The following is a 16,030-nucleotide window of genomic DNA, read 5'->3' as shown; positions in this document are numbered from 1 at the left end:
AAGAACGTCCCTTCCTACGCTGCTTCAACTTAAGCTTACTGACCGGTATGTCCATTTGATCGTTCGTCCAAATGCACTTCCCTGTTTCAAGGTCCAGGGTTCCGCCAGCCCCGAAGAACCAAGTCCGGCAACGGTCTGGCCAGTTATTTGTCTCTGGTTCGATCCCTTTATGAACCAGATCATTCTCACTCTTGGACCACTTAGGCCGGGCTATGAGGTAGCCACCTGACCCCGTGCGATGGTGAAGCTTCTTCTTCGCAGCATTTTGCTTGTTTGTCGCCGACATCTTCTAACTCTTTTCTGATGTCTTGTGGGCCACAAATGCGGGCCAGTGATCTCTAATCTTCTCATATCTGCCCTTGAATTCTGGTGTCTCATTATTTTCGACAAACTTATTCAGCTCTTTCTTCCACCTCCTGAATAGTTCTGCCATCCTCTTCAGAGCAAAAGACTTGATTAATTTCTCTTTAACTGGGTTCTCTGGATTATCCTCAGGCGGTAGGGTGAAATTTGACTTCAGCTCAGTCCAAAGATCATTTTTCTGCATATCATTGACATAAGACACCTCAGGGTCTTCTGTAGCCGGCTTAAACCATTGCTGGATGCTTATCGGGATCTTGTCCCTAACCAGAACCCCGCACTGAGCAACAAATGCGCTCTTTGTCCGGAGGGGTTCAATAGGTTGGCCGTCGGGAGCGATTGCTATGATCTCAAACTTTTCATCCGAGCTCAACTTTTTCTTCGGGCCTCGTCTCTTTACCGAAGTTGTGCTCGATTCGGAGGGCTAGAAAAAAGAACAAAGACTTAATTAATATGTGTACATACCAAAACAATGAATGCATCAATCAGCTAGTCATCATAGGCTTAACTAATATATATACCTGGCCGGACTCGGTTCGGTCACCGGAGCCGTCATCACGGTCTCCTTCTTGCACCGGCATTGGGTCACCGGAGCCGTCCTCATGTTCTTCTTCTTGCACCGGCATTAGGTCACTGTAGCCAGCTTGTTCACCCTCTCCTTCCAGACCATCAGTTTCGTTGAGAAACAACGAGATGGCATCACTTCCTTCTGCGATTATGTCCCTCAACAACGCTTCTTTTGTTGCTTCGTCTAGGGCGGTGTCCATAGTTTCTACAAATATTTACAACATGGCAATTATTATTCAAACATGACAGATGGATATATTAGTGCCAAACGTAGAACTAGCTACCTAATCATAGTAAGCTTCGGGAGGGGGTATATATCGACAACGACGACACTACATCATGTTCGAGAGGATCGCCGAGGGGTCGGGAGGTTGCCTAGTGTCAAAGGATTCAACAAAACCATGTCTTCATCATTAGGCGAAAGTAACATGTGCATGATGGTACGAAGCTCTTCAAAGTTGTTCTGGAACGGAGTCCCAGATAGGATAATTCGCTTTTTGGTACAAAGTTCAGCAAGAGCCTTCCGAATATCGCTATTTGGAAGGCCTTTGCTGAATTCATACCAAAAGCGGATTATTCTATCCGGGACTCCATTCCAGAATAACTTTGCAGAACTTCGTACCAACATGCCCTGGTTACTTCCGGCTAATGATGAAGGCATGGATTTCTTCAATACTTTGACACTAGGAAACCTCTCTCGACCCCTCGGCGATCCTCGACCCCTCGAACCCTCGACGACCCTGGAACCCTCGACCCCTAGACGACCCTCTTCTTCCTCTCATGTTCGAGAGGATCGCCGAGGGGTCGGGAGGTTGCCTAGTGTCAAAGGATTCAACAAAACCATGTCTTCATCATTAGGCGAAAGTAACATGTGCATGATGGTACGAAGCTCTTCCTCTTCTTCCTCTCCTCTTCTTTTTCTTCTCCACTATTCCTTTCTTCTTCTCCTCTTCTTTTTCTTCTTTTTTCTTCTTCTTATTTATTTCTCCTCTTCTTTTCGGTAGAGGAAACCCTAAATAGCTAGCAAGTATCGTGGGTGTGAGATACATGTGGCCTTCGGTGTCGGGCACTACATCCACGTCCCACAAGTGACGTGGGCGTCAAAGCCCGCGCCACTTGTGGGATGTGGGTGTAGTGTCCGACACCGACGGTACATGTATCTCACACCGACGATACTTTCTATTTAGGGTTTCTCCTCTACCGCTCCTCGACCTCTCGACGACCCTCGTTCCCGATAAAATAAAGAGGAAGAAGAAGAAGAAAAAAAGAAGAAAAGAAAGAATAGAGGAGAAGACTTCCTCTTCTTCCTCTCCTCTTCTTCTCCCTCTTCTTCCCCTTCTTTTTTCTTCTTCTTATTTATTTCTCCTCTTCTTCCTCTCCTCTTCTTCTTCTTATTTAGTTCTCTCGACCCCTCGATGACCCTCGTCCCTGATAACATATTTTTTCTCCCCTCGACACCTCTCGACCTCTCGTCCCACTCTCGACCCCTCATCATCATCTATCACCCCCCTCGTTTTCTTTAGCATATATCCATGAACAAAATAGAGGAGAAGATCGAAGAAAAAAAAGAAGCCTTCCTCTTCTTATTTTCCTTTTTCCACTCCTTCCTTTTCTTCTTCTTCTTCTTCCTTCTTCCTCTTTTCTTCCTTTTCCTTATTTTACTTTTTCCTCTACACTAACCTAAAATCGATATCTACTAATTAACAACCTAAATAAAAAAATGAATACATATATGAAAAAAACATCATATAAAAAACATTTTTGACATATTTAGCATATTCTGATCCATAGTTCAAAATTTTCAAATTTCATTCAAATGAAATTTGAATCGGATTCAAATAACTTGTTGAAAACCTATTCTAAACCTCTCCAAAAATTCTGAAATTTTGCCATCGCTTTTGTCTTGCATCAGTACCTCACCATAAATTTTTTTTGAAAAATTCCAAAAATGCCCAAAGCCATCTAGCATTTCATCAAACACCTTCTATATGGACAAAAAAATTCCTCCTGTTCCAAAAAATTCAGAAAAGTGGACAGCGCGTTGCTGCTGCTCCACTTCTCCTCTCCTCTACTTCTCCTCGGGCGCTCGGGGCCGGCGGAGCAGGGGCGGAGCAAGGGCGCAGGGGCGCTCGGGCGGCGGCGACCATGGAGCAGCGGCGGAGCAAGGGCGCTCGGGCGCAAGAGTGGCACTCGAGAGGGGGGCTCACTTTGAGGGGGGCGGCGACGGCTGGAGTCCGGCGACGAGGACGGCGGGCTCGGGGCGGCACGCGGTGACGGGGATGGTAGCCGGGGCGGCGGGCGTCGGGCAAGGGGCCGGCGTGGGCGACGGCGAGGGCGGGACGGGGCGGTGCGCGTCGGGGCAGGGACGAGGGCGACGGCGACGGGGGCGGGCCGGGGCGGCGCGCGTCGCGGGCGACGGCGACGATGGGCGCGAGCGACGGCGACGATGGGGGCGGGCGGCGTCGGGGCAGCCTGGCGGCGTCAGGGGCGGCAACTGCAAGATGAGAATGAAAAATTCCAAAGTGTGGCCTTATATAGAAGAGGCTTTAGTCTCGGTTCGTGGCAGCAACCGGGACTAAAGGTGGGCATTAGTCCCGGTTGGTGCCACGAACCGAGACCAATGGCCTCTTTTCGGCAGCCCAAAGGGCGGGAAGCGAAGCCCATTGGTCCCGGTTGGTGGCACCAACCGGGACAAAAGGGGGGCAATGGTCACGGCTGGTGCCACCAACCGGGACCAATGCCACCTTTAGTCCCGGTTGGTGCCACCAACCGGGACCAATACCCTTGTGCTGCCCCGCGCCCATAAGTTTAGTTCCACATCGCTAGTTGACAGCGCCCAACACCAGTTTATAAGCTCTGCTGCCTCCTCCCTCTCGAACTCCTCTGAACTGCAGGCCTATGGGCCTAATGTGACACTGCTTTGCCTGTGGGCCTATTGGGCCTTCTGCGGGCCTGAATCCTGGCCCATGTAGGGTTTCTAGTCGTATTCAGGCCGTGGAGGCCCAGTAGGTGGCTTTTTTTTTGGTTTTTTCTTTTTTATTTCTACATTTTTTTGGTTTTTTATTTTTTTATTTCTACTTAAAACTAAATACTTACAGTTTTTTAGTGATTTCTTTTTGCTTTTGGGTCACAAAAATTATAAACTTTCTGTTAGTGCCATTAGTAATTTTAAATAGTTTAAATTTGAATTTTTAAAAATTTGTGTGAATCACTAGTTTATGAATAACTTCACTATAAAATTAGAATTTTTTTTCTATTTATTTTTTATTTCTACTTAAAACTAAATACTTACAGTTTTTTAGTCATTTCTTTTTTGCTTTTAGGTCACAAAAATTATAAACTTTCTGTTAGTGCCATTAGTTTTAAATTTTAAATAGTTTAAATTTGAATTTTTAAAAATTTGTGTGAATCACTAGTTTATGAATAACTTTACTATAAAATTAGAATTTTTTTTCTTCTTTGCTATTTATTTTTTATTTATACTTACAATTAAACACTTATAGTTTGATTTTAGGTCACACAAATTATATTCTTTTTGCTATTGAAGAATATTATAGTTTTATTTTAGTTGATCATAACATAATATTTTAATTGATTGTTTTTATTTTCATAAAAGTTTTGTAGTTCATTCTGTTTGCTATTAATTCATTCTTTGAGCTAAATGACTCTGAAATTGGAAAGCATTTTAAAATGAACTCTGAAAAGGTTGAAAGTTGGCATGGTCTCATCATTTCACCCACATAGCATGTTCCAAAAAGTAGAGAGGGTTACGACAAAAACTTGATGCACTTCGTGTACAAAATGGACAATCACTTTCGGAGTATCAAAGTTTCGAACCATAAGACATGAAAGCATTTTAAATGAACTCTGAAAAAGTTGAAAGTTGGGATGGTATCATAATTTCACCCACATAGCATTTTCTTATTGCGGGAGAAAGTCTTCACTTTTTCTTCGCTTGTGTCATTTGCTTATTGCGCCGTAACCATGGATAATCTTCATTGTTTATCAGGATGCTTGGGTCAGCCTTGACATTGAAGGGAGGAATTTCATGAAACTTTTCATAATCTTCGGACATGTCTGTCTTGCCGTCCACTCCCAGGATGTCCCTTTTTCCTGAAAGAACTATGTGGCGCTTTGGCTCATCGTATGATGTATTCGCTTACTTATCTTTTCTTTTTCTCGGTTTGGTAGACATGTCCTTCACATAGATAATCTGTGCCACATCATTGGCTAGGACGAACGGTTCGTCAGTGTACCCAAGATTTTTCAGATCCACTGTTGTCATTCCGTACTGTGGGTCTACCTGTACCCCGCCGCCTAACAGATTGACCCATTTGCACTTAAACAAAGGGACCTTAAAATCAGGTCCGTAGTCAAGTTCCCATATGTCCACTATGTAACCATAATATGTGTCCTTTCCGCTCTCGGTTGCTGCATCAAAGCGGACACCGCTGTTTTGGTTGGTGCTCTTTTGATCTTGAGCGATCGTGTAAAATGTATTCCCATTTATCTCGTATCCTTTGTAAGTCAATACAGTCAAAGATGGTCCCTTGGACAACAAGTACAACTCATCACAAACAGTGTTGTCACCTCTGAGACGTGTTTCCAACCAACTGCTGAAAGTCCTGATGTGTTCACATGTAATCCAGTCGTCGCACTGCTCCGGGTGTTTGGAGCGCAGACTGTTCTTGTGTTCATCGACATACGGGGTCACCAAGGTAGAGTTCTGTAGAACTGTGTAGTGTGCTTGAGACCAAGAATATCCGTCCCTGCATATTATTGAGTCTCTTCCAAGAGTGCCTTTTCCAGTCAGTCTCCCCTCATACCGCGATTTAGGGAGACCTATCTTGTTAAGGCCAGGAATGAAGTCAACACAAAACCCGATAACATCCTCTGTTTGATGGCCCATGGAGATGCTTCCTTCTGGCCTAGCGCGGTTACGGACATATTTCTTTAGGACTCCCATGAACCTCTCAAAGGGGAACATATTGTGTAGAAATACGGGCCCCAGGATGACAATCTCGTCGACTAGATGAACTAGGACGTGCGTCATGATAGTGAAGAAGGATGGTGGGAACACCAGCTCGAAACTGACAAGACATTGCGCCACATCACTCCTTAGCCTTGGTACGATTTCTGGATCGATCACCTTCTGAGAGATTGCATTGAGGAATGCACATAGCTTCACAATGGCTAATCGGACGTTTTCCGGTAGAAGCCCCCTCAATGCAACCGGAAGCAGTTGCGTCATAATCACGTGGCAGTCATGAGACTTTAGGTTCTGAAACTTTTTCTCTGGCATATTTATTATTCCCTTTATATTCGACGAGAAGCCATTCGTGACCTTCATACTGAGCAGGAATTCAAAGAAGATTTCTTTCTCTTCTTTTGTAAGAGCGTAGCTGGCAGGACCTTTATACTGCTTCGGAGGCATGCCGTCTTTTTCGTGCAAATGTTGCAGGTCCTCTCGTGCCTCAGGTGTATCTTTTGTCTTCCCATACACGCCCAAGAAGCCTAGCAGGTTCACGCAAAGGTTCTTCGTCATGTGCATCACGTCGATTGAGGAGCGGACCTCTAGGTCTTTCCAGTAGGGTAGGTCCCAAAATATAGATTTCTTCTTCCACATGGGTGCGTGTCCCTCAGCGTCACTCGGAACAGCTAGTCCACCGGGACCCTTTCCAAAGATCACGTAGTGTAAATCATTGACCATAGCAAGCACGTGATCACCGGTGCGCATGGCGGGCTTCTTTCGGTTATCTGCCTCGCCTTTGAAATGCTTGCCTTTCTTTCGACATTGATGGTTGGTCGGAAGAAATCGACGATGGCCCAGGTACACATTCTTCCTGCATTTGTCCAGGTATATACTTTCAGTGTCATCTAAACAGTGCGTGCATGCGTGGTATCCTTTGTTTGTCTGTCCTGAAAGGTTACTGAGAGCGGGCCAATCGTTGATGGTCACGAACAGCAACGCCTTAAGGTTAAATTCCTCCTGTCTGTGCTCATCCCACGTACGTACACCGTTTCCATTCCACATTTGTAAAAGTTCTTCAACTAATGGCCTTAGGTACACATCAATTTCGTTGCCGGGTTGCTTAGGGCCTTGGATGAGAACTGGCATCATAATGAACTTCCGCTTCATGCACATCCAAGGAGGAAGGTTATACATACATAGAGTCACGGGCCAGGTGCTGTGATTGCTGCTCTGCTCCCCGAAAGGATTAATGCCATCCGCGCTTAAAGCAAACCATACATTCCTTGGGTCCTTTGCAAACTCATCCCAGTACTTTCTCTCGATTTTTCTCCACTGCGAGCCGTCAGCGGGTGCTCTCAACTTCCCATCTTTCTTTCGGTTCTCACTGTGCCATCGCATCAACTTGGCATGCTCTTCGTTTCTGAACAGACGTTTCAACCGTGGTATTATAGGAGCATACCACATCACCTTCGCAGGAACCCTCTTCCTGAGGGGCTCGCCGTCAACATCACCAGGGTCATCTCGTCTGATCTTATACCGCAACGCACCGCATACCGGGCATGCGTTCAGATCCTTGTATGCACCGCGGTAGAGGATGCAGTCATTAGGGCATGCATGTATCTTCTCCACCTCCAATCCTAGAGGGCATACGACCTTCTTTGCTGCGTATGTACTGTCGGGCAATTCGTTATCCTTTGGAAGCTTCTTCTTCAATATTTTCAGTAGCTTCTCAAATCCTTTGTCAGCCACAGCATTCTCTGCCTTCCACTGCAGCAATTCCAGTACGGTACCGAGCTTTGTGTTGCCATCTTCGCAATTGGGGTATAACCCTTTTTTGTGATCCTCTAACATGCGATCGAACTTCAGCTTCTCCTTTTGACTAATGCATTGCGTCCTTGCATCGACAATGACCCGGCGGAGATCATCATTATCGGGCACATCGTCTGGTTCCTCTTGATCTTCAGCAGCTTCACCCATGGCAGCATCATTGGGCACATCGTCTGGTTCCTCTTGATCTTCACCAGCCCCCCCCCCCCCCGTTGCAGCATCACCGTATTCAGGGGGCACATAGTTGTCATCGTACTCTTCTTCTTCGCCGTCTTCCATCATAACCCCTATTTCTCCGTGCCTCGTCCAAACATTATAGTGTGGCATGAAACCCTTGTAAAGCAGGTGGGAGTGAAGGATTTTCCGGTTAGAGTAAGACCTCGTATTCCCACATTCAGTGCATGGACAACACATAAAACCATTCTGCTTGTTTGCCTTAGCCGCATCGAGAAACTCATGCACGCCCTTAATGTACTCGCGGGTGTGTCTGTCACCGTACATCCATTGCCGGTTCATCTGTGCGTGCATTATATAAAATTAAGTGTCCAAATTAATAGAAGTGTACAAATCTCGAGGAAAATGGAGCTTGAAGGTCGAGCTTCGAGAGGAGAAAGCTTAAGTAGTGTGGCTCGGGCATTCCATCGAACACCTCATGTGCATAGGAGGTGAGCTAGAGCACCACAAAGCCCTCTCCCCCTCGGCCAGAAAAAACAGAGCACTGTGCTCTGCTCTTGCGCGAGGGGGTATATATAGGCACCTCATTGGTCCCGGTTGGTGGCATGAACCGGGACTAAAGGGGAGCCTTTGGTCCCGGTTCAAGCCACCAACCGGGACCAATGGTGGTGGGCCAGGAGCGAGGCCCATTGGTCCCGGTTGGACCAACCGGGACCAAAAGGTCCAGACGAACCGGGACCAATGGCCCACGTGGCCCGGCCGGCCCCCTGGGCTCACGAACCGGGACCAATGCCCACATTGGTCCCGGTTCTAGACTGAACCGGGACTAATGGGCTGAGCCGGCCTGGACCATAGCCCTGTTTTCTACTAGTGCGGGGTGACACAAAATTTGTAGAAAGAACAAACCATTTTGGATGAACAAAGATACTGCCATGAGTTAAACATAAACTTAGTCCCATGAACAAAATTGTTGTGTGATTACTCTCAGCGCACACAGCATCGTTCCGCTCTGCCGGTTCTGAAATGAAAAGTTGTTCTTGGCGGTGTCTCGTAGTACTACTGGCCCGCGGTCCTTGCGCAGTTAATGAGGTCACGTCCATGGCATACGCTACCCCTCTTTGCTTGCCAGCCTTGTCTGCGCGAGTGCAACAGAGGTGCAGTCCGTCCATGAGAGCCCGGTATTGCGCCGATGGCTAGACCAAAGACGAAACCACTGTGTTGGCCTGGTGTTCCCAACGTCTTTCCCCGCACCAAGTTTGGATTCCATTGTGGATTTCATTACTCTACTCGCTTATGTTGTTTGCTGCTGCTGCTGCAGCAGCAGAGGGAGGGTGAGAGAGGCCCAGCCAAGCCAAGGCGCCGGGTTCCCACGTTACCAAGAACCTGTAAATATTTGCCATCACCCATCACTATACATGCCATTGCTTTGTTTGTCCTCGTATATTCAGTCTAACAAACAACAAATTTGTTGCCTGAAATGACTAGGAAGAACATTCCATTTTTAATCTTGATGGCAACGATGCGGCCGTGGAGAATAACGTGTTCCTCACTCCGGTCCTATCGCAGGGCTTCTTCTTCGGAAGGCTCTGAGGAGTGTGTGAAAAGTGTCGTGTGCAGGAGTTTGCCATTGGATGCTGTTTCATATCGCGACGATGATTTCTTTAGTGTGGTTGTTGTTTTGGCATTGGGTTGCAGACTGCAGGCAGGCAGATCCGGTGTTCTTTGCCGACTACGTCGACCGGAGACGGTGGATCTGAGGCCCAAGGAGCACGGGGTTGAACCCCGGTCGACGCGCCACAGCGATATGTGCTCTGTCATCTACGGCAGTGCTTTCTTCGGCTCACAGAGCATTGATGCGATGGTGCTGCCTGTCTCCTCCTCCGATGGCGATGTCAATGGTGTTGCTGGTGGTTGGTGGACGGCGACGATTTGGTTCAGCAATCGACTCCCTCAAAAGCCTATTTATAATTTTCTTTTATGTGGGGCGTTTTTTTGCTTATGTGCCAAGATGGCTGTCCTCACTGGTATTGTTCAGTGTGGTCGACATATGTTGTATTTTTCAACTTTATGTAGTGATGAATATGTGGTTTCAAAAACAAAAAAACACAACCGCTATATAGCAGTGCACAGTGGAAGGACGGGACGCTCGTGCTAGCTGCCACTTTCGATTCTTTATGATTGGTTCAAATTTTCTTTTTTAGGTTTTTCTGATTTCTTGATTTCTCCTTTTCATTTTTATCTTATGAAATTCCAGTTTATATTATTGTTTTCTCTGAGTTTAGGCTTATTTGTCTTACCCTTTTTTTCTTTCTCCATTTTTTATTTGTGTCCCTGGTTTTCTGGGGTTTTTCAATTTAATATTAAATTGTACATTTAACATCTTTTCAAATACATGAATTTTTTAAGCCGGGAGAAATTTCTAATTTACAAGGACATTATATCAGAAATACACAAACACTTTCTAAAGTACATGAATATTTTCTTTAAAGTATGAATATTTGTAAAATTACATGGAGCATTTTCTAACATTACATATTTTTAAGTGCGCCAATATTTTTTAAATCACATGAACATTTAAAGATGCCAGCACTTTTTAAAATTTCTATTAAAATCTTTCCAAATTCATGAGCACTTTTTCCTGATTGCATGAGTGCCTTTCTATAACACAAGAAACTTTAAAAAACATATTTTTTTAAATGCACTAATATTTTTCAAAAGATGGTAAAACATTTTAGTTTTTTCACGATTTTTCTATAAACATTCAGAAATATTTTTAAAAGTCTACTGACAATTAGAAAAAGCACACAAACACATTTTTGAAATGTTATGATCATTTTATAAAAATACCTGAATATAATCTTAAATTATCTTAACATTAAAAACATAAAATTAAAATGCAACAAATAACACAAAAATAAAAAAATTGCGGCCAAACCGGCATAAATGTGGCATGCCACAATGCTCACTCGATCACTCGGGGATGGTCACTTGATGTGCCAGCACAGCCAGAGCGCGCAGGCGACACCGAGCTTCACTCACCGCATCAAGCAGTGATAGCAACAACCGGTGTTTTCCTCTGTAAATGCTATGTATTGCCCGCAGCTTCCTAATGGCCGGTGCACTAGAAGAGATATTTTTTTCTGCTACTCGTCAAGTGGGCCGACTAAGCTGGGTTTTCCATTTTATGTGTATTCTGCTGCTTCGTGCGAGCGCTATATCTCGCAATTAGCGAGACTGAAAGTCCTCTTGCTGAAGCGTCTCTACTAATCGTACCGGCCCACTAGCACATACTATAAAATAGAAAAAGTAGGAAGAAAATGACGGCACGCGGGGATTCGATCCAGGGTCGTTTCGATTGTGCATGGAGCTGCAAGCCTCTGAACACTTTTTCCTCATTGCATTAGTTCCTTTCTATAACACATGAACCTTTTTGAAAAACATATACTTTTTAAAATACACAGATTTTTTTTTTGACTGAACACTGTAAGGCAACAGCCCCACAGCCTTTTATTAAAACTTGGCCTACACAGATATTTTTCAAAAGATGGTATACATTTTAGTTTTCCATGATTTTTAGAAACATTTACATATATTTTTAAAAAGTCTACGGACAATTAGATAAAACACACAAACACATTTTTAAAATGTTATGATCATTTTACAAAAATATGTAAACACAATATTATATTATCTTAACCTTTAAACATAAAATTAAAATGCAACAATAACATAAAAAACGAAAACAAATTCCGGCCAAACCTGCAAAGACGTGCCAAGCTACAACGCTCGCTCGGTTACTCGGGGATGGTCGCTTCATGTGCCGGCACAGCCAAAGCGCGTGTGGGCGACACCGAGCTTCGCTCCCCGCATCAAGCTGTGTATAGCAACAACCGATGCTTTTCTCTATAAATGCAATGTACTGCCCGTAGCGTCCTAATGGGCCAGCTCGCCAGAAGAGTTTTCTTTCTGTTGTTCGTCAAGTGGGACTAAGTTGGGTTTTCCATTCTGTTGCGTTTGCTGACTTCGCTCCCATGGACCGAGACTCCCTAGTCGCCGTCAAGGAGCAGAGGCTTCGCAAAGAGGGTGATCCCATTGGGCCAACCCATTTGCATTCACAGTTTAATTTCAACTGCTAAAAAGGTAATGTAGAGAAACATCACTACTGGCTTGGTACTGTAGCACCATGGTTTGTCCTCGTTTTTTATTTGGTTTAAATGTTAACATTTTTCAAAATTGCAAATAAATATCAATTTTAAAATATTTTCTTTAATTTTGAAGAAATTTTTAAAAAGTAATCAAAATTTGAAAATGTGAACAACTTTTAAAGGCATGAACACATTCTTAAAAAATGTGATTTTTTAAAGTGCTAATAAATTTTGATTCCTGAACAATTTTTTTGAAAAGAGAACAAATTTTTCAAAAAAGTGAATTTAACAATACATACTGAACGTTTTCTTAGTATACGCTGAACATTATTCAAAGACACACCAAATATATTTTTTCAATATGGTGAACTTTTTTTTTCAAAATGCAAGCTGAACAAATGTTTTATACACGATGAGCCTTTTTTAATACAAAGTGAACATTTTCCAATGTATGGTGAACATTGTTTTTCAATACGAAGAACTTTTTTGAAAAGTGAAAAAAAATTAAATTTTTGAACATTTTTTAATCATGAACAAACACTCTAATTTAGAAAAAATTCAAAGCCTATTAAAATTTTGGAATTACTATTTTTTGGAAAATTTTGATCTTATGAGAAAAACAAAGAGAAACATACAATCTGATTCCCAGGCTGCCTTCTACACCAGATCCAGAGCCACCGCTGGATCACGTCCTCATGACGCCCTCGTCACCCGACTGCCGCCGGAACCTTCCTCCTCGACAACTCCCAGCAAGATTCTCATGTCTATTCGTTCCCTTCCCTGGGTTAATTCGTTGCCTCGCCCGAAGATCCCTTGTTGCTCCTCATTGTTCCCTCTCATGTATTGGCAGTCTGTTGGTTTTTGAGGAGGCTGATTGATATTACATATAATCTGTAAACCTACATAAATCACTAAGAATCAGGTGAAGGGAGCGAGGTGGGACGAAAAATCAAACACAGTCAACGTACGACCCGATAGAATATGTGTGCGTGCATGATGGCTAGATGTACGGCCAGAAACTCTGATGTTTTTGAGGTAGGACGTGAGCACGGGTTGAATACTAAAAAATGCAAGGTCCTTATACAAATGAAATGTTTTCTAACATATTAAAAAGGACTGCAGGTTGAATACATAAAACAACAGGGACTTTTCTGCAAAATTTCTGACAACGTACAGGCAAAAGCCATCGGTACGGTGCTTTATTATCAGGTAAAAAAAATTTTGTTCATGATGACTAGTGCTTGATTAATTTTGACCTCCTCATGTATAGGTTAGAACTAGGAGTAGGACAAATTTATTTATCCACGGGGCGAAGTACAGTGTTGGCAACTTTTTTTGTCCATTGGGCTAGGTTAGGAATAGAACGACACAAAGTTTGTTCTTGATCAGCCGTATTTGATTTATGTTACAATAGTCATTAAGTTTCTTTAGTTTATATAAATTGTTTCTTTATCCTCATCGTGTTTTTCCTGAAATAGAGTATGCTTTAGGCATATTAGTTCTTCTGTTTTATGCGTTGTTTGAAATTTTGAGCCCCATCACGATTTTCGGCCAAGGGCCCTGAACTTTTGGAAATGGCCCTGCAAACAGGAAACCGCTCGGCCGGCTCCCCTGCTCCATTTCTTGAATAATACATGATACATGGTTACATGAACAACAAGTAAATCTATCAGGTCTCAACTAGAAATAAAAGTTACAAAGATCTAATGGCGAAAACGGAAAACCACACCAAATGCAGTCGGGAACAAAAGAGGGCAATGTAAGCATTGGGGTAGACGGTCAGCTATATCAATGTCATTTTAGTCGGGATGATCGTCTCTTAGCGTGGTAACATGTGGTTGTGTCCAACGAAGACTCGCAAGTGCGAAGGCAGTTGGCCACGGGAAGAGATCAGCTTGCCTCGTTGATGGTCGGCCGTTTGTCGTAGCTGGAAGGACTCCGTTCAAGGTTTGTGATGGATCCTTTTTCTTCAGTGTTTGTTAATTTTCTCTCCCCTCCATAGAAGTACGCGTTTTACTCTTTGATTACATGGGAATTTTTTACTTTCTCTTCTTTCTCATTTAAGATTAATTGGGGTGTTTTAGTTCCCATGTTTACAGATACAAAAGCATAAAAATTAGCTTGTTAAAAGAGAAAAAATAGGCAATTTTTTTGTTTGACATAACTAGATTGCCAAATTCTAGCTTGATACAAAACACATACATGTGAATATGACTTGGCTTTTTAGTTTTCTCTATCAGTTTATGTTTTAGCTTGTATTTTTATGTTTCAGGAGCGCGATGGACCCAACCCTACAGTACTGGCTACGCTGAGAGGTGGAGTTGTGGTACATGTTGGTCTTGGGGTCAACGGTGGAGCTATGTTGATGTGAGGATGGGGCAGGGGGGGGGGGGCAGCGCCCCCTGCCCCCTCAGATTTTGACGATTTGTCTTTGGCTCCCCCAGAATTTTTTGCCTAGCTCCGCTACTGCCTGGGGTGCCTTGGGCTCTCCGCGTACCTTCTCAAGAGGTACGAGGGTTCGGGTACACACCGCCGGCATGAGGAGGCAGTCGTTAGAGAGGACGAGAGGCATGTGCAGAGCCCCATTGTGGTCTAAACGGTGAGGCCCAAAGGCCATGCCTACAGGGTCTACACCCCAGATGGCTCCTCGCTTATAGGTTGATTGCCTTCGTTTCCTTCGGTGTGCACAAAGTGGTCGCCCGCCTCCGTTGAGTGCACGACACTCTACTACTACACTGAGTAAGTTCCTCTTTATTACTGTATGCACGCCTGTTCATTTGTTAAAGAACAAATACGAATTTATGTCCTATGAATTGACCCATACATTGGTCTCAATAGAAACAAGAAATTTATGAAGTACGGATGTGTATGTGTAACTATGAGTCTTATGGTGTGAAGCTATCTGGACTATGCACGATGATGGTGAGAGCAGACGGCTAGGCCGTCGGCATATCTCTGCCACGTGGCGTCTCCTGGTTGGGCAGCACTTGATGGCGGCGCCATCAGCCACCTTTAGGTGTCGAACTTTGTCGACGGCCTGAGCTGTCGGCATAGCTATACGGACGCCGTCGGGATAGCATCTATGCCGACGGCTTTTCTATGCTGACGGCATCCCGAGGTACGCCAACGTATATGTTGCCGACGGCACTACACCGACGGGGGTCGTCGGCATAGGCCTGTCCCGTCAGGAATCTGGGCTATGCCGACGGCCTGGGCGTCAGCATAGAGGTTTATTATGGTAGTGATGACCCCTGGCTGGCGAAAGTTTCATTCAGCAATAGCATGGTCCTAACTTAAAAGAAGATTTGTTATCTAGGGGAGGATGGGATTGTTTTATTGGATTTTAATCGGTTTGAAATTGATTCCAATTTAGGCCTTAAGTGTATAGGATCTAAATTATATTAGATCGGTTGACCACAAATACATGCGTTGCGACACCCGTCCATACCTGCTGAAAAGAATGAAGATGTGGAGGAATTTAGATCATCAATCCGGTTGAAGGTAGAAAGCGTCGACCCCACAGCTCAATCTGCTAACCGTCTAGGCTACAAGCTAGTGTAACTCTCATATCCCTGTTAACCATGTAACTTCAAGGGACCAATGATCGAAGTAAGATCAATGGTCTTCCTTACCTGTCATTAACGCATACCAGAACAAACTGTCTGTCGACAGGACTGATATTTGGTTTTTGTCCGCTCAACAACTTTACATGTAGACATTAATCATCTACTAGCTCACTCAGAATTAGAACGATTGAGATTTTGCTGAGAAGGTAGGACTAGACGGCTTCTAAGCAGGTAGGATTCAGAAGCTCAAACCACTGAGCTAAAACTATGCATTTGGAAACACTCCCACCTAATTTTGTTTTCTCTGGGAAACAATCTACGCCAGATTAATTTGGAAGCACTCCCAACTAATTTTGTTTTTAGGGAAGCAATCTACGCCATATGTGCTGCTTTTTACACTTACGGTAATCAAATGCATG

The sequence above is a fragment of the Triticum urartu genome, chromosome 7A, assembly GCF_056163025.1.
Source record: "Triticum urartu cultivar PI428250 chromosome 7A, HENAU_Tu73, whole genome shotgun sequence".
Classification (NCBI taxonomy): Eukaryota; Viridiplantae; Streptophyta; class Magnoliopsida; order Poales; family Poaceae; genus Triticum; species Triticum urartu.
This window is presented reverse-complemented; position numbering follows the sequence as displayed.